Source organism: Phyllobates terribilis, unplaced genomic scaffold (assembly GCF_046119375.1).
Source record: "Phyllobates terribilis strain yellow unplaced genomic scaffold, ASM4611937v1 Scaffold_8__6_contigs__length_399053987, whole genome shotgun sequence".
NCBI classification, from domain to species: domain Eukaryota; kingdom Metazoa; phylum Chordata; class Amphibia; order Anura; family Dendrobatidae; genus Phyllobates; species Phyllobates terribilis.
In genome coordinates this window covers 348,498,171-348,520,839 of record NW_027362768.1, presented here as the reverse complement: position 1 = coordinate 348,520,839, position 22,669 = coordinate 348,498,171, and the positions used below count along the sequence as shown (strand labels likewise).

At 45.5% G+C, this 22,669-nt stretch overlaps 16 non-coding genes and 1 pseudogene across 16 annotated transcripts; all 17 read right to left on the bottom strand.

The window, feature by feature from the left end:
* Window positions 1-511: 511 nt before the first annotated feature.
* LOC141159105 (U2 spliceosomal RNA) lies at window positions 512-702 on the bottom strand. The gene has a single exon (XR_012249119.1). It is a non-coding gene; the product is annotated as a U2 spliceosomal RNA (small nuclear RNA).
* Window positions 703-1,821: 1,119 nt separating this feature from the next.
* Window positions 1,822-2,012, bottom strand: LOC141159611 (U2 spliceosomal RNA). The gene has a single exon (XR_012249614.1). It is a non-coding gene; the product is annotated as a U2 spliceosomal RNA (small nuclear RNA).
* Window positions 2,013-3,131: 1,119 nt separating this feature from the next.
* On the bottom strand, window positions 3,132-3,322 carry LOC141159104 (U2 spliceosomal RNA). The gene has a single exon (XR_012249118.1). It is a non-coding gene; the product is annotated as a U2 spliceosomal RNA (small nuclear RNA).
* Window positions 3,323-4,442: 1,120 nt separating this feature from the next.
* On the bottom strand, window positions 4,443-4,633 carry LOC141159103 (U2 spliceosomal RNA). Its single transcript, XR_012249117.1, has one exon. It is a non-coding gene; the product is annotated as a U2 spliceosomal RNA (small nuclear RNA).
* Window positions 4,634-5,748: 1,115 nt separating this feature from the next.
* LOC141159102 (U2 spliceosomal RNA) lies at window positions 5,749-5,939 on the bottom strand. Its single transcript, XR_012249116.1, has one exon. It is a non-coding gene; the product is annotated as a U2 spliceosomal RNA (small nuclear RNA).
* A 1,117-nt stretch (window positions 5,940-7,056) lies between these two features.
* On the bottom strand, window positions 7,057-7,247 carry LOC141159101 (U2 spliceosomal RNA). The gene has a single exon (XR_012249115.1). It is a non-coding gene; the product is annotated as a U2 spliceosomal RNA (small nuclear RNA).
* Window positions 7,248-8,364: 1,117 nt separating this feature from the next.
* LOC141159100 (U2 spliceosomal RNA) lies at window positions 8,365-8,555 on the bottom strand. Its single transcript, XR_012249114.1, has one exon. It is a non-coding gene; the product is annotated as a U2 spliceosomal RNA (small nuclear RNA).
* A 1,123-nt stretch (window positions 8,556-9,678) lies between these two features.
* Window positions 9,679-9,869, bottom strand: LOC141159884 (U2 spliceosomal RNA). Its single transcript, XR_012249878.1, has one exon. It is a non-coding gene; the product is annotated as a U2 spliceosomal RNA (small nuclear RNA).
* A 1,121-nt stretch (window positions 9,870-10,990) lies between these two features.
* On the bottom strand, window positions 10,991-11,181 carry LOC141159098 (U2 spliceosomal RNA). Its single transcript, XR_012249112.1, has one exon. It is a non-coding gene; the product is annotated as a U2 spliceosomal RNA (small nuclear RNA).
* Window positions 11,182-12,293: 1,112 nt separating this feature from the next.
* On the bottom strand, window positions 12,294-12,484 carry LOC141159097 (U2 spliceosomal RNA). Its single transcript, XR_012249111.1, has one exon. It is a non-coding gene; the product is annotated as a U2 spliceosomal RNA (small nuclear RNA).
* Window positions 12,485-13,596: 1,112 nt separating this feature from the next.
* Window positions 13,597-13,787, bottom strand: LOC141159096 (U2 spliceosomal RNA). The gene has a single exon (XR_012249110.1). It is a non-coding gene; the product is annotated as a U2 spliceosomal RNA (small nuclear RNA).
* A 1,115-nt stretch (window positions 13,788-14,902) lies between these two features.
* On the bottom strand, window positions 14,903-15,093 carry LOC141159095 (U2 spliceosomal RNA). Its single transcript, XR_012249109.1, has one exon. It is a non-coding gene; the product is annotated as a U2 spliceosomal RNA (small nuclear RNA).
* A 1,123-nt stretch (window positions 15,094-16,216) lies between these two features.
* On the bottom strand, window positions 16,217-16,407 carry LOC141159094 (U2 spliceosomal RNA). The gene has a single exon (XR_012249108.1). It is a non-coding gene; the product is annotated as a U2 spliceosomal RNA (small nuclear RNA).
* Window positions 16,408-17,525: 1,118 nt separating this feature from the next.
* LOC141159092 (U2 spliceosomal RNA) lies at window positions 17,526-17,716 on the bottom strand. The gene has a single exon (XR_012249106.1). It is a non-coding gene; the product is annotated as a U2 spliceosomal RNA (small nuclear RNA).
* A 1,113-nt stretch (window positions 17,717-18,829) lies between these two features.
* Window positions 18,830-19,031, bottom strand: LOC141160249 (U2 spliceosomal RNA; annotated as a pseudogene).
* Window positions 19,032-21,002: 1,971 nt separating this feature from the next.
* Window positions 21,003-21,193, bottom strand: LOC141159091 (U2 spliceosomal RNA). The gene has a single exon (XR_012249105.1). It is a non-coding gene; the product is annotated as a U2 spliceosomal RNA (small nuclear RNA).
* A 1,110-nt stretch (window positions 21,194-22,303) lies between these two features.
* On the bottom strand, window positions 22,304-22,494 carry LOC141159090 (U2 spliceosomal RNA). The gene has a single exon (XR_012249104.1). It is a non-coding gene; the product is annotated as a U2 spliceosomal RNA (small nuclear RNA).
* Between the last annotated feature and the right edge of the window lie 175 nt (window positions 22,495-22,669).

Here is a 22,669-nt window from a genome sequence, read left to right as displayed (position 1 = left end):
GTTCCAGCAGAGGGAGACAACGTTTCAGAAAAGGCATTGTAGCAAACCAAAAAAGAAATTTTAAGCGCAGCAGAGTAACCAGCTCACATACCTGTTAGCTCAGGTGAGTTTAAAAGGCTGCTGTTGATAACAAGGGCATTTGCTAAATAGATGGTGTGTGTGCAACAATATACTGAAAGGTCAATTATATTGTGCAGCTTATCTCACCACCTGTAGTTATTTAGGTGAAAGCTCCAAAATGCTTGCCTAATATGTCTGTTTATCCAAAAGGAAGTATAGAGGGAGAGCTAGATAGATAGCATTGCATTACATTACATGGCAATGCAATGCACAGTTGCTGAAGTTGAACCAAAATGAGCTTGTCATCTGGCTTCTGCAACTTTTAACATGAAAAATCCAATGAGGAGAAGAAAAGCAAAGCCAAAGAGTCCATCCCAAAATCCGACAAACAAGCCAAATGAACAAAAAGCATTGAATTCAATTCTTTCTGATTTTAGAAACTGCATTAAAGAAGGGGTGCACCGGTCCTGGAGATACTGCAATACCAGGTCAATGCGTGGAGTGGACAGAGCAAGCTCTTTTTCCATCTCCCTGTTCTAAAAATCCATTTAATATATGGTCCCCAGATAGGGGACGTATCAGATATTAAACTGATAAGAACAGATACTACACTTGATCTTAGCCAAAAGGCCGAGAAGCGATAACCAGAATTGGTTTCCGACTACGGTGCCACCCAAGGATTCTGAAAAGTCCATTTGTGGAGATGGCCACCTGGACTCCCGTTAAGAAGACATGCTGTCAACCTCTAGATCCCTCACATGCCTGCACTTTTCGGCTTGCTGCAGCTGCAATCCACGCGTTTTAGATCTGCATAACTCCACCTCTTTTAGCACAGTACCCTCAACCCCCGGCTGTTCCCACCCGCCTCAACACCGTTGGAAGGGAGGAGAACCAATTAAGGCGGGGGGGGGGGGGGGGGTGGAACGAGCAGCTGTCTACCCTTAGCAGGAGGGTTGCTGATTAATTACCTCTCCTGCTGCTGCTGCTGGCTGTCCAGCAGCAGACTGAAGGTGGCTGCTGCTGTGCGCAGGTATATAAAGGCTCAGAGCCTATTATGACACGCGCAGCCAGCGTTCCATTGCCACATTCCGTCTACTGCAGGCGGGATACCTGGATGGCTGAATGTCACTGAGAAGCTCACAGAGACCGCCATAAGCAACACTTTAAAAGAATGCCACAGACTAATCAACCAAACTTTTTGGGTTGGTTTCTCTTTTATAGTCTGCAGGCATTAAATGAAAGAAGTCAGTGTTCCAGCAGAGGGAGACAACGTTTCAGAAAAGGCATTGTAGCAAACCAAAAAAGAAATTTTAAGCGCAGCAGAGTAACCAGCTCACATACCTGTTAGCTCAGGTGAGTTTAAAAGGCTGCTGTTGATAACAAGGGCATTTGCTAAATAGATGGTGTGTGTGCAACAATATACTGAAAGGTCAATTATATTGTGCAGCTTATCTCACCACCTGTAGTTATTTAGGTGAAAGCTCCAAAATGCTTGCCTAATATGTCTGTTTATCCAAAAGGAAGTATAGAGGGAGAGCTAGATAGATAGCATTGCATTACATTACATGGCAATGCAATGCACAGTTGCTGAAGTTGAACCAAAATGAGCTTGTCATCTGGCTTCTGCAACTTTTAACATGACAAATCCAATGAGGAGAAGAAAAGCAAAGCCAAAGAGTCCATCCCAAAATCCGACAAACAAGCCAAATGAACAAAAAGCATTGAATTCAATTCTTTCTGATTTTAGAAACTGCATTAAAGAAGGGGTGCACCGGTCCTGGAGATACTGCAATACCAGGTCAATGCGTGGAGTGGACAGAGCAAGCTCTTTTTCCATCTCCCTGTTCTAAAAATCCATTTAATATATGGTCCCCAGATAGGGGACGTATCAGATATTATACTGATAAGAACAGATACTACACTTGATCTTAGCCAAAAGGCCGAGAAGCGATAACCAGAATTGGTTTCCGACTACGGTGCCACCCAAGGATTCTGAAAAGTCCATTTGTGGAGATGGCCACCTGGACTCCCGTTAAGAAGACATGCTGTCAACCTCTAGATCCCTCACATGCCTGCACTTTTCGGCTTGCTGCTGCTGCAATCCACGCGTTTTAGATCTGCATAACTCCACCTCTTTTAGCACAGTACCCTCAACCCCCGGCTGTTCCCACCCACCTCAACACCGTTGGAAGGGAGGAGAACCAATTAAGGCGGGGGGGGGGGTGGAACGAGCAGCTGTCTACCCTTAGCAGGAGGGTTGCTGATTAATTACCTCTCCTGCTGCTGCTGCTGCTGCTGGCTGTCCAGCAGCAGACTGAAGGTGGCTGCTGCTGTGCGCAGGTATATAAAGGCTCAGAGCCTATTATGACACGCGCAGCCAGCGTTCCATTGCCACATTCCGTCTACTGCAGGCGGGATACCTGGATGGCTGAATGTCACTGAGAAGCTCACAGAGACCGCCATAAGCAACAGTTTAAAAGAATGCCACAGACTAATCAACCAAACTTTTTGGGTTGGTTTCTCTTTTATAGTCTGCAGGCATTAAATGAAAGAAGTCAGTGTTCCAGCAGAGGGAGACAACGTTTCAGAAAAGGCATTGTAGCAAACCAAAAAAGAAATTTTAAGCGCAGCAGAGTAACCAGCTCACATACCTGTTAGCTCAGGTGAGTTTAAAAGGCTGCTGTTGATAACAAGGGCATTTGCTAAATAGATGGTGTGTGTGCAACAATATACTGAAAGGTCAATTATATTGTGCAGCTTATCTCACCACCTGTAGTTATTTAGGTGAAAGCTCCAAAATGCTTGCCTAATATGTCTGTTTATCCAAAAGGAAGTATAGAGGGAGAGCTAGATAGATAGCATTGCATTACATTACATGGCAATGCAATGCACAGTTGCTGAAGTTGAACCAAAATGAGCTTGTCATCTGGCTTCTGCAACTTTTAACATGAAAAATCCAATGAGGAGAAGAAAAGCAAAGCCAAAGAGTCCATCCCAAAATCCGACAAACAAGCCAAATGAACAAAAAGCATTGAATTCAATTCTTTCTGATTTTAGAAACTGCATTAAAGAAGGGGTGCACCGGTCCTGGAGATACTGCAATACCAGGTCAATGCGTGGAGTGGACAGAGCAAGCTCTTTTTCCATCTCCCTGTTCTAAAAATCCATTTAATATATGGTCCCCAGATAGGGGACGTATCAGATATTAAACTGATAAGAACAGATACTACACTTGATCTTAGCCAAAAGGCCGAGAAGCGATAACCAGAATTGGTTTCCGACTACGGTGCCACCCAAGGATTCTGAAAAGTCCATTTGTGGAGATGGCCACCTGGACTCCCGTTAAGAAGACATGCTGTCAACCTCTAGATCCCTCACATGCCTGCACTTTTCGGCTTGCTGCTGCTGCAATCCACGCGTTTTAGATCTGCATAACTCCACCTCTTTTAGCACAGTACCCTCAACCCCCGGCTGTTCCCACCCGCCTCAACACCGTTAGAAGGGAGGAGAACCAATTAAGGCGGGGGGGGGGGGTGGAACGAGCAGCTGTCTACCCTTAGCAGGAGGGTTGCTGATTAATTACCTCTCCTGCTGCTGCTGCTGCTGCTGGCTGTCCAGCAGCAGACTGAAGGTGGCTGCTGCTGTGCGCAGGTATATAAAGGCTCAGAGCCTATTATGACACGCGCAGCCAGCGTTCCATTGCCACATTCCGTCTACTGCAGGCGGGATACCTGGATGGCTGAATGTCACTGAGAAGCTCACAGAGACCGCCATAAGCAACAGTTTAAAAGAATGCCACAGACTAATCAACCAAACTTTTTGGGTTGGTTTCTCTTTTATAGTCTGCAGGCATTAAATGAAAGAAGTCAGTGTTCCAGCAGAGGGAGACAACGTTTCAGAAAAGGCATTGTAGCAAACCAAAAAAGAAATTTTAAGCGCAGCAGAGTAACCAGCTCACATACCTGTTAGCTCAGGTGAGTTTAAAAGGCTGCTGTTGATAACAAGGGCATTTGCTAAATAGATGGTGTGTGTGCAACAATATACTGAAAGGTCAATTATATTGTGCAGCTTATCTCACCACCTGTAGTTATTTAGGTGAAAGCTCCAAAATGCTTGCCTAATATGTCTGTTTATCCAAAAGGAAGTATAGAGGGAGAGCTAGATAGATAGCATTGCATTACATTACATGGCAATGCAATGCACAGTTGCTGAAGTTGAACCAAAATGAGCTTGTCATCTGGCTTCTGCAACTTTTAACATGAAAAATCCAATGAGGAGAAGAAAAGCAAAGCCAAAGAGTCCATCCCAAAATCCGACAAACAAGCCAAATGAACAAAAAGCATTGAATTCAATTCTTTCTGATTTTAGAAACTGCATTAAAGAAGGGGTGCACCGGTCCTGGAGATACTGCAATACCAGGTCAATGCGTGGAGTGGACAGAGCAAGCTCTTTTTCCATCTCCCTGTTCTAAAAATCCATTTAATATATGGTCCCCAGATAGGGGACGTATCAGATATTAAACTGATAAGAACAGATACTACACTTGATCTTAGCCAAAAGGCCGAGAAGCGATAACCAGAATTGGTTTCCGACTACGGTGCCACCCAAGGATTCTGAAAAGTCCATTTGTGGAGATGGCCACCTGGACTCCCGTTAAGAAGACATGCTGTCAACCTCTAGATCCCTCACATGCCTGCACTTTTCGGCTTGCTGCTGCTGCAATCCACGCGTTTTAGATCTGCATAACTCCACCTCTTTTAGCACAGTACCCTCAACCCCCGGCTGTTCCCACCCGCCTCAACACCGTTGGAAGGGAGGAGAACCAATTAAGGCGGGGGGGGGGTGGAACGAGCAGCTGTCTACCCTTAGCAGGAGGGTTGCTGATTAATTACCTCTCCTGCTGCTGCTGCTGCTGGCTGTCCAGCAGCAGACTGAAGGTGGCTGCTGCTGTGCGCAGGTATATAAAGGCTCAGAGCCTATTATGACACGCGCAGCCAGCGTTCCATTGCCACATTCCGTCTACTGCAGGCGGGATACCTGGATGGCTGAATGTCACTGAGAAGCTCACAGAGACCGCCATAAGCAACAGTTTAAAAGAATGCCACAGACTAATCAACCAAACTTTTTGGGTTGGTTTCTCTTTTATAGTCTGCAGGCATTAAATGAAAGAAGTCAGTGTTCCAGCAGAGGGAGACAACGTTTCAGAAAAGGCATTGTAGCAAACCAAAAAAGAAATTTTAAGCGCAGCAGAGTAACCAGCTCACATACCTGTTAGCTCAGGTGAGTTTAAAAGGCTGCTGTTGATAACAAGGGCATTTGCTAAATAGATGGTGTGTGTGCAACAATATACTGAAAGGTCAATTATATTGTGCAGCTTATCTCACCACCTGTAGTTATTTAGGTGAAAGCTCCAAAATGCTTGCCTAATATGTCTGTTTATCCAAAAGGAAGTATAGAGGGAGAGCTAGATAGATAGCATTGCATTACATTACATGGCAATGCAATGCACAGTTGCTGAAGTTGAACCAAAATGAGCTTGTCATCTGGCTTCTGCAACTTTTAACATGAAAAATCCAATGAGGAGAAGAAAAGCAAAGCCAAAGAGTCCATCCCAAAATCCGACAAACAAGCCAAATGAACAAAAAGCATTGAATTCAATTCTTTCTGATTTTAGAAACTGCATTAAAGAAGGGGTGCACCGGTCCTGGAGATACTGCAATACCAGGTCAATGCGTGGAGTGGACAGAGCAAGCTCTTTTTCCATCTCCCTGTTCTAAAAATCCATTTAATATATGGTCCCCAGATAGGGGACGTATCAGATATTAAACTGATAAGAACAGATACTACACTTGATCTTAGCCAAAAGGCCGAGAAGCGATAACCAGAATTGGTTTCCGACTACGGTGCCACCCAAGGATTCTGAAAAGTCCATTTGTGGAGATGGCCACCTGGACTCCCGTTAAGAAGACATGCTGTCAACCTCTAGATCCCTCACATGCCTGCACTTTTCGGCTTGCTGCTGCTGCAATCCACGCGTTTTAGATCTGCATAACTCCACCTCTTTTAGCACAGTACCCTCAACCCCCGGCTGTTCCCACCCGCCTCAACACCGTTGGAAGGGAGGAGAACCAATTAAGGCGGGGGGGGGTGGAACGAGCAGCTGTCTACCCTTAGCAGGAGGGTTGCTGATTAATTACCTCTCCTGCTGCTGCTGCTGCTGCTGGCTGTCCAGCAGCAGACTGAAGGTGGCTGCTGCTGTGCGCAGGTATATAAAGGCTCAGAGCCTATTATGACACGTGCAGCCAGCGTTCCATTGCCACATTCCGTCTACTGCAGGCGGGATACCTGGATGGCTGAATGTCACTGAGAAGCTCACAGAGACCGCCATAAGCAACAGTTTAAAAGAATGCCACAGACTAATCAACCAAACTTTTTGGGTTGGTTTCTCTTTTATAGTCTGCAGGCATTAAATGAAAGAAGTCAGTGTTCCAGCAGAGGGAGACAACGTTTCAGAAAAGGCATTGTAGCAAACCAAAAAAGAAATTTTAAGCGCAGCAGAGTAACCAGCTCACATACCTGTTAGCTCAGGTGAGTTTAAAAGGCTGCTGTTGATAACAAGGGCATTTGCTAAATAGATGGTGTGTGTGCAACAATATACTGAAAGGTCAATTATATTGTGCAGCTTATCTCACCACCTGTAGTTATTTAGGTGAAAGCTCCAAAATGCTTGCCTAATATGTCTGTTTATCCAAAAGGAAGTATAGAGGGAGAGCTAGATAGATAGCATTGCATTACATTACATGGCAATGCAATGCACAGTTGCTGAAGTTGAACCAAAATGAGCTTGTCATCTGGCTTCTGCAACTTTTAACATGAAAAATCCAATGAGGAGAAGAAAAGCAAAGCCAAAGAGTCCATCCCAAAATCCGACAAACAAGCCAAATGAACAAAAAGCATTGAATTCAATTCTTTCTGATTTTAGAAACTGCATTAAAGAAGGGGTGCACCGGTCCTGGAGATACTGCAATACCAGGTCAATGCGTGGAGTGGACAGAGCAAGCTCTTTTTCCATCTCCCTGTTCTAAAAATCCATTTAATATATGGTCCCCAGATAGGGGACGTATCAGATATTAAACTGATAAGAACAGATACTACACTTGATCTTAGCCAAAAGGCCGAGAAGCGATAACCAGAATTGGTTTCCGACTACGGTGCCACCCAAGGATTCTGAAAAGTCCATTTGTGGAGATGGCCACCTGGACTCCCGTTAAGAAGACATGCTGTCAACCTCTAGATCCCTCACATGCCTGCACTTTTCGGCTTGCTGCTGCTGCAATCCACGCGTTTTAGATCTGCATAACTCCACCTCTTTTAGCACAGTACCCTCAACCCCCGGCTGTTCCCACCCGCCTCAACACCGTTGGAAGGGAGGAGAACCAAATAAGGCGGGGGGGGGGTGGAACGAGCAGCTGTCTACCCTTAGCAGGAGGGTTGCTGATTAATTACCTCTCCTGCTGCTGCTGCTGCTGCTGGCTGTCCAGCAGCAGACTGAAGGTGGCTGCTGCTGTGCGCAGGTATATAAAGGCTCAGAGCCTATTATGACACGCGCAGCCAGCGTTCCATTGCCACATTCCGTCTACTGCAGGCGGGATACCTGGATGGCTGAATGTCACTGAGAAGCTCACAGAGACCGCCATAAGCAACAGTTTAAAAGAATGCCACAGACTAATCAACCAAACTTTTTGGGTGGTTTCTCTTTTATAGTCTGCAGGCATTAAATGAAAGAAGTCAGTGTTCCAGCAGAGGGAGACAACGTTTCAGAAAAGGCATTGTAGCAAACCAAAAAAGAAATTTTAAGCGCAGCAGAGTAACCAGCTCACATACCTGTTAGCTCAGGTGAGTTTAAAAGGCTGCTGTTGATAACAAGGGCATTTGCTAAATAGATGGTGTGTGTGCAACAATATACTGAAAGGTCAATTATATTGTGCAGCTTATCTCACCACCTGTAGTTATTTAGGTGAAAGCTCCAAAATGCTTGCCTAATATGTCTGTTTATCCAAAAGGAAGTATAGAGGGAGAGCTAGATAGATAGCATTGCATTACATTACATGGCAATGCTATGCACAGTTGCTGAAGTTCAACCAAAATGAGCTTGTCATCTGGCTTCTGCAACTTTTAACATGAAAAATCCAATGAGGAGAAGAAAAGCAAAGCCAAAGAGTCCATCCCAAAATCCGACAAACAAGCCAAATGAACAAAAAGCATTGAATTCAATTCTTTCTGATTTTAGAAACTGCATTAAAGAAGGGGTGCACCGGTCCTGGAGATACTGCAATACCAGGTCAATGCGTGGAGTGGACAGAGCAAGCTCTTTTTCCATCTCCCTGTTCTAAAAATCCATTTAATATATGGTCCCCAGATAGGGGACGTATCAGATATTAAACTGATAAGAACAGATACTACACTTGATCTTAGCCAAAAGGCCGAGAAGCGATAACCAGAATTGGTTTCCGACTACGGTGCCACCCAAGGATTCTGAAAAGTCCATTTGTGGAGATGGCCACCTGGACTCCCGTTAAGAAGACATGCTGTCAACCTCTAGATCCCTCACATGCCTGCACTTTTCGGCTTGCTGCTGCTGCAATCCACGCGTTTTAGATCTGCATAACTCCACCTCTTTTAGCACAGTACCCTCAACCCCCGGCTGTTCCCACCCGCCTCAACACCATTGGAAGGGAGGAGAACCAATTAAGGCGGGGGGGGGGGGGGGTGGAACGAGCAGCTGTCTACCCTTAGCAGGAGGGTTGCTGATTAATTACCTCTCCTGCTGCTGCTGCTGCTGCTGGCTGTCCAGCAGCAGACTGAAGGTGGCTGCTGCTGTGCGCAGGTATATAAAGGCTCAGAGCCTATTATGACACGCGCAGCCAGCGTTCCATTGCCACATTCCGTCTACTGCAGGCGGGATACCTGGATGGCTGAATGTCACTGAGAAGCTCACAGAGACCGCCATAAGCAACAGTTTAAAAGAATGCCACAGACTAATCAACCAAACTTTTTGGGTTGGTTTCTCTTTTATAGTCTGCAGGCATTAAATGAAAGAAGTCAGTGTTCCAGCAGAGGGAGACAACGTTTCAGAAAAGGCATTGTAGCAAACCAAAAAAGAAATTTTAAGCGCAGCAGAGTAACCAGCTCACATACCTGTTAGCTCAGGTGAGTTTAAAAGGCTGCTGTTGATAACAAGGGCATTTGCTAAATAGATGGTGTGTGTGCAACAATATACTGAAAGGTCAATTATATTGTGCAGCTTATCTCACCACCTGTAGTTATTTAGGTGAAAGCTCCAAAATGCTTGCCTAATATGTCTGTTTATCCAAAAGGAAGTATAGAGGGAGAGCTAGATAGATAGCATTGCATTACATTACATGGCAATGCAATGCACAGTTGCTGAAGTTGAACCAAAATGAGCTTGCCATCTGGCTTCTGCAACTTTTAACATGAAAAATCCAATGAGGAGAAGAAAAGCAAAGCCAAAGAGTCCATCCCAAAATCCGACAAACAAGCCAAATGAACAAAAAGCATTGAATTCAATTCTTTCTGATTTTAGAAACTGCATTAAAGAAGGGGTGCAGCGGTCCTGGAGATACTGCAATACCAGGTCAATGCGTGGAGTGGACAGAGCAAGCTCTTTTTCCATCTCCCTGTTCTAAAAATCCATTTAATATATGGTCCCCAGATAGGGGACGTATCAGATATTAAACTGATAAGAACAGATACTACACTTGATCTTAGCCAAAAGGCCGAGAAGCGATAACCAGAATTGGTTTCCGACTACGGTGCCACCCAAGGATTCTGAAAAGTCCATTTGTGGAGATGGCCACCTGGACTCCCGTTAAGAAGACATGCTGTCAACCTCTAGATCCCTCACATGCCTGCACTTTTCGGCTTGCTGCTGCTGCAATCCACGCGTTTTAGATCTGCATAACTCCACCTCTTTTAGCACAGTACCCTCAACCCCCGGCTGTTCCCACCCGCCTCAACACCGTTGGAAGGGAGGAGAACCAATTAAGGCGGGGGGGGGGTGGAACGAGCAGCTGTCTACCCTTAGCAGGAGGGTTGCTGATTAATTACCTCTCCTGCTGCTGCTGCTGCTGCTGCTGGCTGTCCAGCAGCAGACTGAAGGTGGCTGCTGCTGTGCGCAGGTATATAAAGGCTCAGAGCCTATTATGACACGCGCAGCCAGCGTTCCATTGCCACATTCCGTCTACTGCAGGCGGGATACCTGGATGGCTGAATGTCACTGAGAAGCTCACAGAGACCGCCATAAGCAACAGTTTAAAAGAATGCCACAGACTAATCAACCAAACTTTTTGGGTTGGTTTCTCTTTTATAGTCTGCAGGCATTAAATGAAAGAAGTCAGTGTTCCAGCAGAGGGAGACAACGTTTCAGAAAAGGCATTGTAGCAAACCAAAAAAGAAATTTTAAGCGCAGCAGAGTAACCAGCTCACATACCTGTTAGCTCAGGTGAGTTTAAAAGGCTGCTGTTGATAACAAGGGCATTTGCTAAATAGATGGTGTGTGTGCAACAATATACTGAAAGGTCAATTATATTGTGCAGCTTATCTCACCACCTGTAGTTATTTAGGTGAAAGCTCCAAAATGCTTGCCTAATATGTCTGTTTATCCAAAAAGAAGTATAGAGGGAGAGCTAGATAGATAGCATTGCATTACATTACATGGCAATGCAATGCACAGTTGCTGAAGTTCAACCAAAATGAGCTTGTCATCTGGCTTCTGCAACTTTTAACATGAAAAATCCAATGAGGAGAAGAAAAGCAAAGCCAAAGAGTCCATCCCAAAATCCGACAAACAAGCCAAATGAACAAAAAGCATTGAATTCAATTCTTTCTGATTTTAGAAACTGCATTAAAGAAGGGGTGCACCGGTCCTGGAGATACTGCAATACCAGGTCAATGCGTGGAGTGGACAGAGCAAGCTCTTTTTCCATCTCCCTGTTCTAAAAATCCATTTAATATATGGTCCCCAGATAGGGGACGTATCAGATATTAAACTGATAAGAACAGATACTACACTTGATCTTAGCCAAAAGGCCGAGAAGCGATAACCAGAATTGGTTTCCGACTACGGTGCCACCCAAGGATTCTGAAAAGTCCATTTGTGGAGATGGCCACCTGGACTCCCGTTAAGAAGACATGCTGTCAACCTCTAGATCCCTCACATGCCTGCACTTTTCGGCTTGCTGCTGCTGCAATCCACGCGTTTTAGATCTGCATAACTCCACCTCTTTTAGCACAGTACCCTCAACCCCCGGCTGTTCCCACCCGCCTCAACACCGTTGGAAGGGAGGAGAACCAATTAAGGCGGGGGGGGGGTGGAACGAGCAGCTGTCTACCCTTAGCAGGAGGGTTGCTGATTAATTACCTCTCCTGCTGCTGCTGCTGGCTGTCCAGCAGCAGACTGAAGGTGGCTGCTGCTGTGCGCAGGTATATAAAGGCTCAGAGCCTATTATGACATGCGCAGCCAGCGTTCCATTGCCACATTCCGTCTACTGCAGGCGGGATACCTGGATGGCTGAATGTCACTGAGAAGCTCACAGAGACCGCCATAAGCAACAGTTTAAAAGAATGCCACAGACTAATCAACCAAACTTTTTGGGTTGGTTTCTCTTTTATAGTCTGCAGGCATTAATTGAAAGAAGTCAGTGTTCCAGCAGAGGGAGACAACGTTTCAGAAAAGGCATTGTAGCAAACCAAAAAAGAAATTTTAAGCGCAGCAGAGTAACCAGCTCACATACCTGTTAGCTCAGGTGAGTTTAAAAGGCTGCTGTTGATAACAAGGGCATTTGCTAAATAGATGGTGTGTGTGCAACAATATACTGAAAGGTCAATTATATTGTGCAGCTTATCTCACCACCTGTAGTTATTTAGGTGAAAGCTCCAAAATGCTTGCCTAATATGTCTGTTTATCCAAAAGGAAGTATAGAGGGAGAGCTAGATAGATAGCATTGCATTACATTACATGGCAATGCAATGCACAGTTGCTGAAGTTGAACCAAAATGAGCTTGTCTTCTGGCTTCTGCAACTTTTAACATGAAAAATCCAATGAGGAGAAGAAAAGCAAAGCCAAAGAGTCCATCCCAAAATCCGACAAACAAGCCAAATGAACAAAAAGCATTGAATTCAATTCTTTCTGATTTTAGAAACTGCATTAAAGAAGGGGTGCACCGGTCCTGGAGATACTGCAATACCAGGTCAATGCGTGGAGTGGACAGAGCAAGCTCTTTTTCCATCTCCCTGTTCTAAAAATCCATTTAATATATGGTCCCCAGATAGGGGACGTATCAGATATTAAACTGATAAGAACAGATACTACACTTGATCTTAGCCAAAAGGCCGAGAAGCGATAACCAGAATTGGTTTCCGACTACGGTGCCACCCAAGGATTCTGAAAAGTCCATTTGTGGAGATGGCCACCTGGACTCCCGTTAAGAAGACATGCTGTCAACCTCTAGATCCCTCACATGCCTGCACTTTTCGGCTTGCTGCTGCTGCAATCCACGCGTTTTAGATCTGCATAACTCCACCTCTTTTAGCACAGTACCCTCAACCCCCGGCTGTTCCCACCCGCCTCAACACCGTTGGAAGGGAGGAGAACCAATTAAGGCGGGGGGGGGGTGGAACGAGCAGCTGTCTACCCTTAGCAGGAGGGTTGCTGATTAATTACCTCTCCTGCTGCTGCTGCTGGCTGTCCAGCAGCAGACTGAAGGTGGCTGCTGCTGTGCGCAGGTATATAAAGGCTCAGAGCCTATTATGACACGCGCAGCCAGCGTTCCATTGCCACATTCCGTCTACTGCAGGCGGGATACCTGGATGGCTGAATGTCACTGAGAAGCTCACAGAGACCGCCATAAGCAACAGTTTAAAAGAATGCCACAGACTAATCAACCAAACTTTTTGGGTTGGTTTCTCTTTTATAGTCTGCAGGCATTAATTGAAAGAAGTCAGTGTTCCAGCAGAGGGAGACAACGTTTCAGAAAAGGCATTGTAGCAAACCAAAAAAGAAATTTTAAGCGCAGCAGAGTAACCAGCTCACATACCTGTTAGCTCAGGTGAGTTTAAAAGGCTGCTGTTGATAACAAGGGCATTTGCTAAATAGATGGTGTGTGTGCAACAATATACTGAAAGGTCAATTATATTGTGCAGCTTATCTCACCACCTGTAGTTATTTAGGTGAAAGCTCCAAAATGCTTGCCTAATATGTCTGTTTATCCAAAAGGAAGTATAGAGGGAGAGCTAGATAGATAGCATTGCATTACATTACATGGCAATGCAATGCACAGTTGCTGAAGTTGAACCAAAATGAGCTTGTCTTCTGGCTTCTGCAACTTTTAACATGAAAAATCCAATGAGGAGAAGAAAAGCAAAGCCAAAGAGTCCATCCCAAAATCCGACAAACAAGCCAAATGAACAAAAAGCATTGAATTCAATTCTTTCTGATTTTAGAAACTGCATTAAAGAAGGGGTGCACCGGTCCTGGAGATACTGCAATACCAGGTCAATGCGTGGAGTGGACAGAGCAAGCTCTTTTTCCATCTCCCTGTTCTAAAAATCCATTTAATATATGGTCCCCAGATAGGGGACGTATCAGATATTAAACTGATAAGAACAGATACTACACTTGATCTTAGCCAAAAGGCCGAGAAGCGATAACCAGAATTGGTTTCCGACTACGGTGCCACCCAAGGATTCTGAAAAGTCCATTTGTGGAGATGGCCACCTGGACTCCCGTTAAGAAGACATGCTGTCAACCTCTAGATCCCTCACATGCCTGCACTTTTCGGCTTGCTGCTGCTGCAATCCACGCGTTTTAGATCTGCATAACTCCACCTCTTTTAGCACAGTACCCTCAACCCCCGGCTGTTCCCACCCGCCTCAACACCGTTGGAAGGGAGGAGAACCAATTAAGGCGGGGGGGGGGTGGAACGAGCAGCTGTCTACCCTTAGCAGGAGGGTTGCTGATTAATTACCTCTCCTGCTGCTGCTGCTGCTGGCTGTCCAGCAGCAGACTGAAGGTGGCTGCTGCTGTGCGCAGGTATATAAAGGCTCAGAGCCTATTATGACATGCGCAGCCAGCGTTCCATTGCCACATTCCGTCTACTGCAGGCGGGATACCTGGATGGCTGAATGTCACTGAGAAGCTCACAGAGACCGCCATAAGCAACAGTTTAAAAGAATGCCACAGACTAATCAACCAAACTTTTTGGGTTGGTTTCTCTTTTATAGTCTGCAGGCATTAAATGAAAGAAGTCAGTGTTCCAGCAGAGGGAGACAACGTTTCAGAAAAGGCATTGTAGCAAACCAAAAAAGAAATTTTAAGCGCAGCAGAGTAACCAGCTCACATACCTGTTAGCTCAGGTGAGTTTAAAAGGCTGCTGTTGATAACAAGGGCATTTGCTAAATAGATGGTGTATGTGCAACAATATACTGAAAGGTCAATTATATTGTGCAGCTTATCTCACCACCTGTAGTTATTTAGGTGAAAGCTCCAAAATGCTTGCCTAATATGTCTGTTTATCCAAAAGGAAGTATAGAGGGAGAGCTAGATAGATAGCATTGCATTACATTACATGGCAATGCAATGCACAGTTGCTGAAGTTGAACCAAAATGAGCTTGTCTTCTGGCTTCTGCAACTTTTAACATGAAAAATCCAATGAGGAGAAGAAAAGCAAAGCCAAAGAGTCCATCCCAAAATCCGACAAACAAGCCAAATGAACAAAAAGCATTGAATTCAATTCTTTCTGATTTTAGAAACTGCATTAAAGAAGGGGTGCACCGGTCCTGGAGATACTGCAATACCAGGTCAATGCGTGGAGTGGACAGAGCAAGCTCTTTTTCCATCTCCCTGTTCTAAAAATCCATTTAATATATGGTCCCCAGATAGGGGACGTATCAGATATTAAACTGATAAGAACAGATACTACACTTGATCTTAGCCAAAAGGCCGAGAAGCGATAACCAGAATTGGTTTCCGACTACGGTGCCACCCAAGGATTCTGAAAAGTCCATTTGTGGAGATGGCCACCTGGACTCCCGTTAAGAAGACATGCTGTCAACCTCTAGATCCCTCACATGCCTGCACTTTTCGGCTTGCTGCTGCTGCAATCCACGCGTTTTAGATCTGCATAACTCCACCTCTTTTAGCACAGTACCCTCAACCCCCGGCTGTTCCCACCCGCCTCAACACCGTTGGAAGGGAGGAGAACCAATTAAGGCGGGGGGGGGGGGGGGTGGAATGAGCAGCTGTCTACCCTTAGCAGGAGGGTTGCTGATTAATTACCTCTCCTGCTGCTGCTGCTGCTGCTGGCTGTCCAGCAGCAGACTGAAGGTGGCTGCTGCTGTGCGCAGGTATATAAAGGCTCAGAGCCTATTATGACACGCGCAGCCAGCGTTCCATTGCCACTTTCCGTCTACTGCAGGCGGGATACCTGGATGGCTGAATGTCACTGAGAAGCTCACAGAGACCGCCATAAGCAACAGTTTAAAAGAATGCCACAGACTAATCAACCAAACTTTTTGGGTTGGTTTCTCTTTTATAGTCTGCAGGCATTAAATGAAAGAAGTCAGTGTTCCAGCAGAGGGAGACAACGTTTCAGAAAAGGCATTGTAGCAAACCAAAAAAGAAATTTTAAGCGCAGCAGAGTAACCAGCTCACATACCTGTTAGCTCAGGTGAGTTTAAAAGGCTGCTGTTGATAACAAGGGCATTTGCTAAATAGATGGTGTGTGTGCAACAATATACTGAAAGGTCAATTATATTGTGCAGCTTATCTCACCACCTGTAGTTATTTAGGTGAAAGCTCCAAAATGCTTGCCTAATATGTCTGTTTATCCAAAAGGAAGTATAGAGGGAGAGCTAGATAGATAGCATTGCATTACATTACATGGCAATGTAATGCACAGTTGCTGAAGTTGAACCAAAATGAGCTTGTCATCTGGCTTCTGCAACTTTTAACATGAAAAATCCAATGAGGAGAAGAAAAGCAAAGCCAAAGAGTCCATCCCAAAATCCGACAAACAAGCCAAATGAACAAAAAGCATTGAATTCAATTCTTTCTGATTTTAGAAACTGCATTAAAGAAGGGGTGCACCGGTCCTGGAGATACTGCAATACCAGGTCAATGCGTGGAGTGGACAGAGCAAGCTCTTTTTCCATCTCCCTGTTCTAAAAATCCATTTAATATATGGTCCCCAGATAGGGGACGTATCAGATATTAAACTGATAAGAACAGATACTACACTTGATCTTAGCCAAAAGGCCGAGAAGCGATAACCAGAATTGGTTTCCGACTACGGTGCCACCCAAGGATTCTGAAAAGTCCATTTGTGGAGATGGCCACCTGGACTCCCGTTAAGAAGACATGCTGTCAACCTCTAGATCCCTCACATGCCTGCACTTTCGGCTTGCTGCTGCTGCAATCCACGCGTTTTAGATCTGCATAACTCCACCTCCTTTAGCACAGTACCCTCAACCCCCGGCTGTTCCCACCCGCCTCAACACCGTTGGAAGGGAGGAGAACCAATTATGGCGGGGGGGGGGGTGGAACGAGCAGCTGTCTACCCTTAGCAGGAGGGTTGCTGATTAATTACCTCTCCTGCTGCTGCTGCTGCTGCTGGCTGTCCAGCAGCAGACTGAAGGTGGCTGCTGCTGTGCGCAGGTATATAAAGGCTCAGAGCCTATTATGACACGCGCAGCCAGCGTTCCATTGCCACATTCCGTCTACTGCAGGCGGGATACCTGGATGGCTCAATGTCACTGAGAAGCTCACAGAGACCGCCATAAGCAACAGTTTAAAAGAATGCCACAGACTAATCAACCAAACTTTTTGGGTTGGTTTCTCTTTTATAGTCTGCAGGCATTAAATGAAAGAAGTCAGTGTTCCAGCAGAGGGAGACAACGTTTCAGAAAAGGCATTGTAGCAAACCAAAAAAGAAATTTTAAGCGCAGCAGAGTAACCAGCTCACATACCTGTTAGCTCAGGTGAGTTTAAAAGGCTGCTGTTGATAACAAGGGCATTTGCTAAATAGATGGTGTGTGTGCAACAATATACTGAAAGGTCAATTATATTGTGCAGCTTATCTCACCACCTGTAGTTATTTAGGTGAAAGCTCCAAAATGCTTGCCTAATATGTCTGTTTATCCAAAAGGAAGTATAGAGGGAGAGCTAGATAGATAGCATTGCATTACATTACATGGCAATGCAATGCACAGTTGCTGAAGTTGAACCAAAATGAGCTTGTCATCTGGCTTCTGCAACTTTTAACATGAAAAATCCAATGAGGAGAAGAAAAGCAAAGCCAAAGAGTCCATCCCAAAATCCGACAAACAAGCCAAATGAACAAAAAGCATTGAATTCAATTCTTTCTGATTTTAGAAACTGCATTACAGAAGGGGTGCACCGGTCCTGGAGATACTGCAATACCAGGTCAATGCGTGGAGTGGACAGAGCAAGCTCTTTTTCCATCTCCCTGTTCTAAAAATCCATTTAATATATGGTCCCCAGATAGGGGACGTATCAGATATTAAACTGATAAGAACAGATACTACACTTGATCTTAGCCAAAAGGCCGAGAAGCGATAACCAGAATTGGTTTCCGACTACGGTGCCACCCAAGGATTCTGAAAAGTCCATTTGTGGAGATGGCCACCTGGACTCCCGTTAAGAAGACATGCTGTCAACCTCTAGATCCCTCACATGCCTGCACTTTTCGGCTTGCTGCTGCTGCAATCCACGCGTTTTAGATCTGCATAACTCCACCTCTTTTAGCACAGTACCCTCAACCCCCGGCTGTTCCCACCCGCCTCAACACCGTTGGAAGGGAGGAGAACCAATTAAGGCGGGGGGGGGGTGGAACGAGCAGCTGTCTACACTTAGCAGGAGGGTTGCTGATTAATTACCTCTCCTGCTGCTGCTGCTGCTGGCTGTCCAGCAGCAGACTGAAGGTGGCTGCTGCTGTGCGCAGGTATAAAGGCTCAGAGCCTATTATGACACGCGCAGCCAGCGTTCCGTTGCCACATTCCGTCTACTGCAGGCGGGATACCTGGATGGCTGAATGTCACAGAGAAGCTCACAGAGACCGCCATAAGCAACAGTTTAAAAGAATGCCACAGACTAATCAACCAAACTTTTTGGGTTGGTTTCTCTTTTATAGTCTGCAGGCATTAAATGAAAGAAGTCAGTGTTCCAGCAGAGGGAGACAACGTTTCAGAAAAGGCATTGTAGCAAACCAAAAAAGAAATTTTAAGCGCAGCAGAGTAACCAGCTCACATACCTGTTAGCTCAGGTGAGTTTAAAAGGCTGCTGTTGATAACAAGGGCATTTGCTAAATAGATGGTGTGTGTGCAACAATATACTGAAAGGTCAATTATATTGTGCAGCTTATCTCACCACCTGTAGTTATTTAGGTGAAAGCTCCAAAATGCTTGCCTAATATGTCTGTTTATCCAAAAGGAAGTATAGAGGGAGAGCTAGATAGATAGCATTGCATTACATTACATGGCAATGCAATGCACAGTTGCTGAAGTTGAACCAAAATGAGCTTGTCATCTGGCTTCTGCAACTTTTAACATGAAAAATCCAATGAGGAGAAGAAAAGCAAAGCCAAAGAGTCCATCCCAAAATCCGACAAACAAGCCAAATGAACAAAAAGCATTGAATTCAATTCTTTCTGATTTTAGAAACTGCATTAAAGAAGGGGTGCACCGGTCCTGGAGATACTGCAATACCAGGTCAATGCGTGGAGTGGACAGAGCAAGCTCTTTTTCCATCTCCCTGTTCTAAAAATCCATTTAATATATGGTCCCCAGATAGGGGACGTATCAGATATTAAACTGATAACAACAGATTTTTTGAAAGCCCGAATTCGTGTACAAAACCCGAGTGCGCTTAAAAAAGTGACAAGTGCCACAAAAAAAGTGCACTAGGATGCTGGTCTTCTTGAAACCCTCTCCAAAAGGAGAAGGGTCCCCCAAACCATTCCCCGTCCCTCAGAGCCAAAAGGCCACAGCGAGGAACAGGGACAAAAAGCCACCTCCAGCCGAAGCCAGAGGCGACCCAATCTTACCCCCAGCACCTGCCCGAGTTCTCACCCGAGCAAGGCACTGGGAGCCAAAGACTGTGCTCCCCTCCCGGAAGAGGGGAGCCAACAATGCTCTCCTCCCGAAAGAGGAGAGCCAGGGGGGTTCAGGGGGGAGCGGAACCTGATGGCCACACACTCCCCCCCTAGACCTGCCAAGAGAGGAACCCGTAAGGGAACCGCATCCCAACAAAATCCTAGTAGGACGTGACACACGTGAATAAGTGGACACACAGTGACAAAGAAATTAAATAAATAGTGAAGGATTCACAGTATAATACTGCCCGGACCTTCGACCGGGAATTGAAAAATTCCCCATCCTAAGGCCAGAAGGCCCGGAATAAGGGTGTGTGCGAAGAAAGAAAATTTGAAGTGCTTGTGCAAATGTGCCATAAACTCAAGTGGGGTTCCCAATCCCAGTGAGTTAAGGCACCCCAGGGTCACCACTCCTGGGGCACTTCACACTTCGGGCTTTCGATCTTCCCCGGCCCAATGGCGTCGATCCTGGGGGGCCATGCTTTCCACGAGATGACTATATTAGCCACCTGGCGTACTAACAAGCGCCTAAACCCCAGTGTGCATAATGTATCAATCTACTAGGGCGGCCAACATCCAAAACCGCCTTTTCGAAAGATACTACACTTGATCTTAGCCAAAAGGCGGAGAAGCGATAACCAGAATTGGTTTCCGACTACGGTGCCACCCAAGGATTCTGAAAAGTCCATTTGTGGAGATGGCCACCTGGACTCCCGTTAAGAAGACATGCTGTCAACCTCTAGATCCCTCACATGCCTGCACTTTTCGGCTTGCTGCTGCTGCAATCCACACGTTTTAGATCTGCATAACTCCACCTCTTTTAGCACAGTACCCTCAACCCCCGGCTGTTCCCACCCGCCTCAACACCGTTGGAAGGGAGGAGAACCAATTAAGGCGGGGGGGGGGGGTGGAACGAGCAGCTGTCTACCCTTAGCAGGAGGGTTGCTGATTAATTACCTCTCCTGCTGCTGCTGCTGCTGGCTGTCCAGCAGCAGACTGAAGGTGGCTGCTGCTGTGCGCAGGTATATAAAGGCTCAGAGCCTATTATGACACGCGCAGCCAGCGTTCCATTGCCACATTCCGTCTACTGCAGGCGGGATACCTGGATGGCTGAATGTCACTGAGAAGCTCACAGAGACCGCCATAAGCAACAGTTTAAAAGAATGCCACAGACTAATCAACCAAACTTTTTGGGTTGGTTTCTCTTTTATAGTCTGCAGGCATTAAATGAAAGAAGTCAGTGTTCCAGCAGAGGGAGACAACGTTTCAGAAAAGGCATTGTAGCAAACCAAAAAAGAAATTTTAAGCGCAGCAGAGTAACCAGCGCACATACCTGTTAGCTCAGGTGAGTTTAAAAGGCTGCTGTTGATAACAAGGGCATTTGCTAAATAGATGGTGTGTGTGCAACAATATACTGAAAGGTCAATTATATTGTGCAGCTTATCTCACCACCTGTAGTTATTTAGGTGAAAGCTCCAAAATGCTTGCCTAATATGTCTGTTTATCCAAAAGGAAGTATAGAGGGAGAGCTAGATAGATAGCATTGCATTACATTACATGGCAATGCAATGCACAGTTGCTGAAGTTGAACCAAAATGAGCTTGTCATCTGGCTTCTGCAACTTTTAACATGAAAAATCCAATGAGGAGAAGAAAAGCAAAGCCAAAGAGTCCATCCCAAAATCCGACAAACAAGCCAAATGAACAAAAAGCATTGAATTCAATTCTTTCTGATTTTAGAAACTGCATTAAAGAAGGGGTGCACCGGTCCTGGAGATACTGCAATACCAGGTCAATGCGTGGAGTGGACAGAGCAAGCTCTTTTTCCATCTCCCTGTTCTAAAAATCCATTTAATATATGGTCCCCAGATAGGGGACGTATCAGATATTAAACTGATAAGAACAGATACTACACTTGATCTTAGCCAAAAGGCCGAGAAGCGATAACCAGAATTGGTTTCCGACTACGGTGCCACCCAAGGATTCTGAAAAGTCCATTTGTGGAGATGGCCACCTGGACTCCCGTTAAGAAGACATGCTGTCAACCTCTAGATCCCTCACATGCCTGCACTTTTCGGCTTGCTGCTGCTGCAATCCACGCGTTTTAGATCTGCATAACTCCACCTCTTTTAGCACAGTACCCTCAACCCCCGGCTGTTCCCACCCGCCTCAACACCGTTGGAAGGGAGGAGAACCAATTAAGGCGGGGGGGGGGGTGGAACGAGCAGCTGTCTACCCTTAGCAGGAGGGTTGCTGATTAATTACCTCTCCTGCTGCTGCTGGCTGTCCAGCAGCAGACTGAAGGTGGCTGCTGCTGTGCGCAGGTATATAAAGGCTCAGAGCCTATTATGACACGCGCAGCCAGCATTCCATTGCCACATTCCGTCTACTGCAGGCGGGATACCTGGATGGCTGAATGTCACTGAGAAGCTCACAGAGACCGCCATAAGCAACAGTTTAAAAGAATGCCACAGACTAATCAACCAAACTTTTTGGGTTGGTTTCTCTTTTATAGTCTGCAGGCATTAAATGAAAGAAGTCAGTGTTCCAGCAGAGGGAGACAACGTTTCAGAAAAGGCATTGTAGCAAACCAAAAAAGAAATTTTAAGCGCAGCAGAGTAACCAGCTCACATACCTGTTAGCTCAGGTGAGTTTAAAAGGCTGCTGTTGATAACAAGGGCATTTGCTAAATAGATGGTGTGTATGCAACAATATACTGAAAGGTCAATTATATTGTGCAGCTTATCTCACCACCTGTAGTTATTTAGGTGAAAGCTCCAAAATGCTTGCCTAATATGTCTGTTTATCCAAAAGGAAGTATAGAGGGAGAGCTAGATAGATAGCATTGCATTACATTACATGGCAATGCAATGCACAGTTGCTGAAGTTGAACCAAAATGAGCTTGTCATCTGGCTTCTGCAACTTTTAACATGAAAAATCCAATGAGGAGAAGAAAAGCAAAGCCAAAGAGTCCATCCCAAAATCCGACAAACAAGCCAAATGAACAAAAAGCATTGAATTCAATTCTTTCTGATTTTAGAAACTGCATTAAAGAAGGGGTGCACCGGTCCTGGAGATACTGCAATACCAGGTCAATGCGTGGAGTGGACAGAGCAAGCTCTTTTTCCATCTCCCTGTTCTAAAAATCCATTTAATATATGGTCCCCAGATAGGGGACGTATCAGATATTAAACTGATAAGAACAGATACTACACTTGATCTTAGCCAAAAGGCCGAGAAGCGATAACCAGAATTGGTTTCCGACTACGGTGCCACCCAAGGATTCTGAAAAGTCCATTTGTGGAGATGGCCACCTGGACTCCCGTTAAGAAGACATGCTGTCAACCTCTAGATCCCTCACATGCCTGCACTTTTCGGCTTGCTGCTGCTGCAATCCACGCGTTTTAGATCTGCATAACT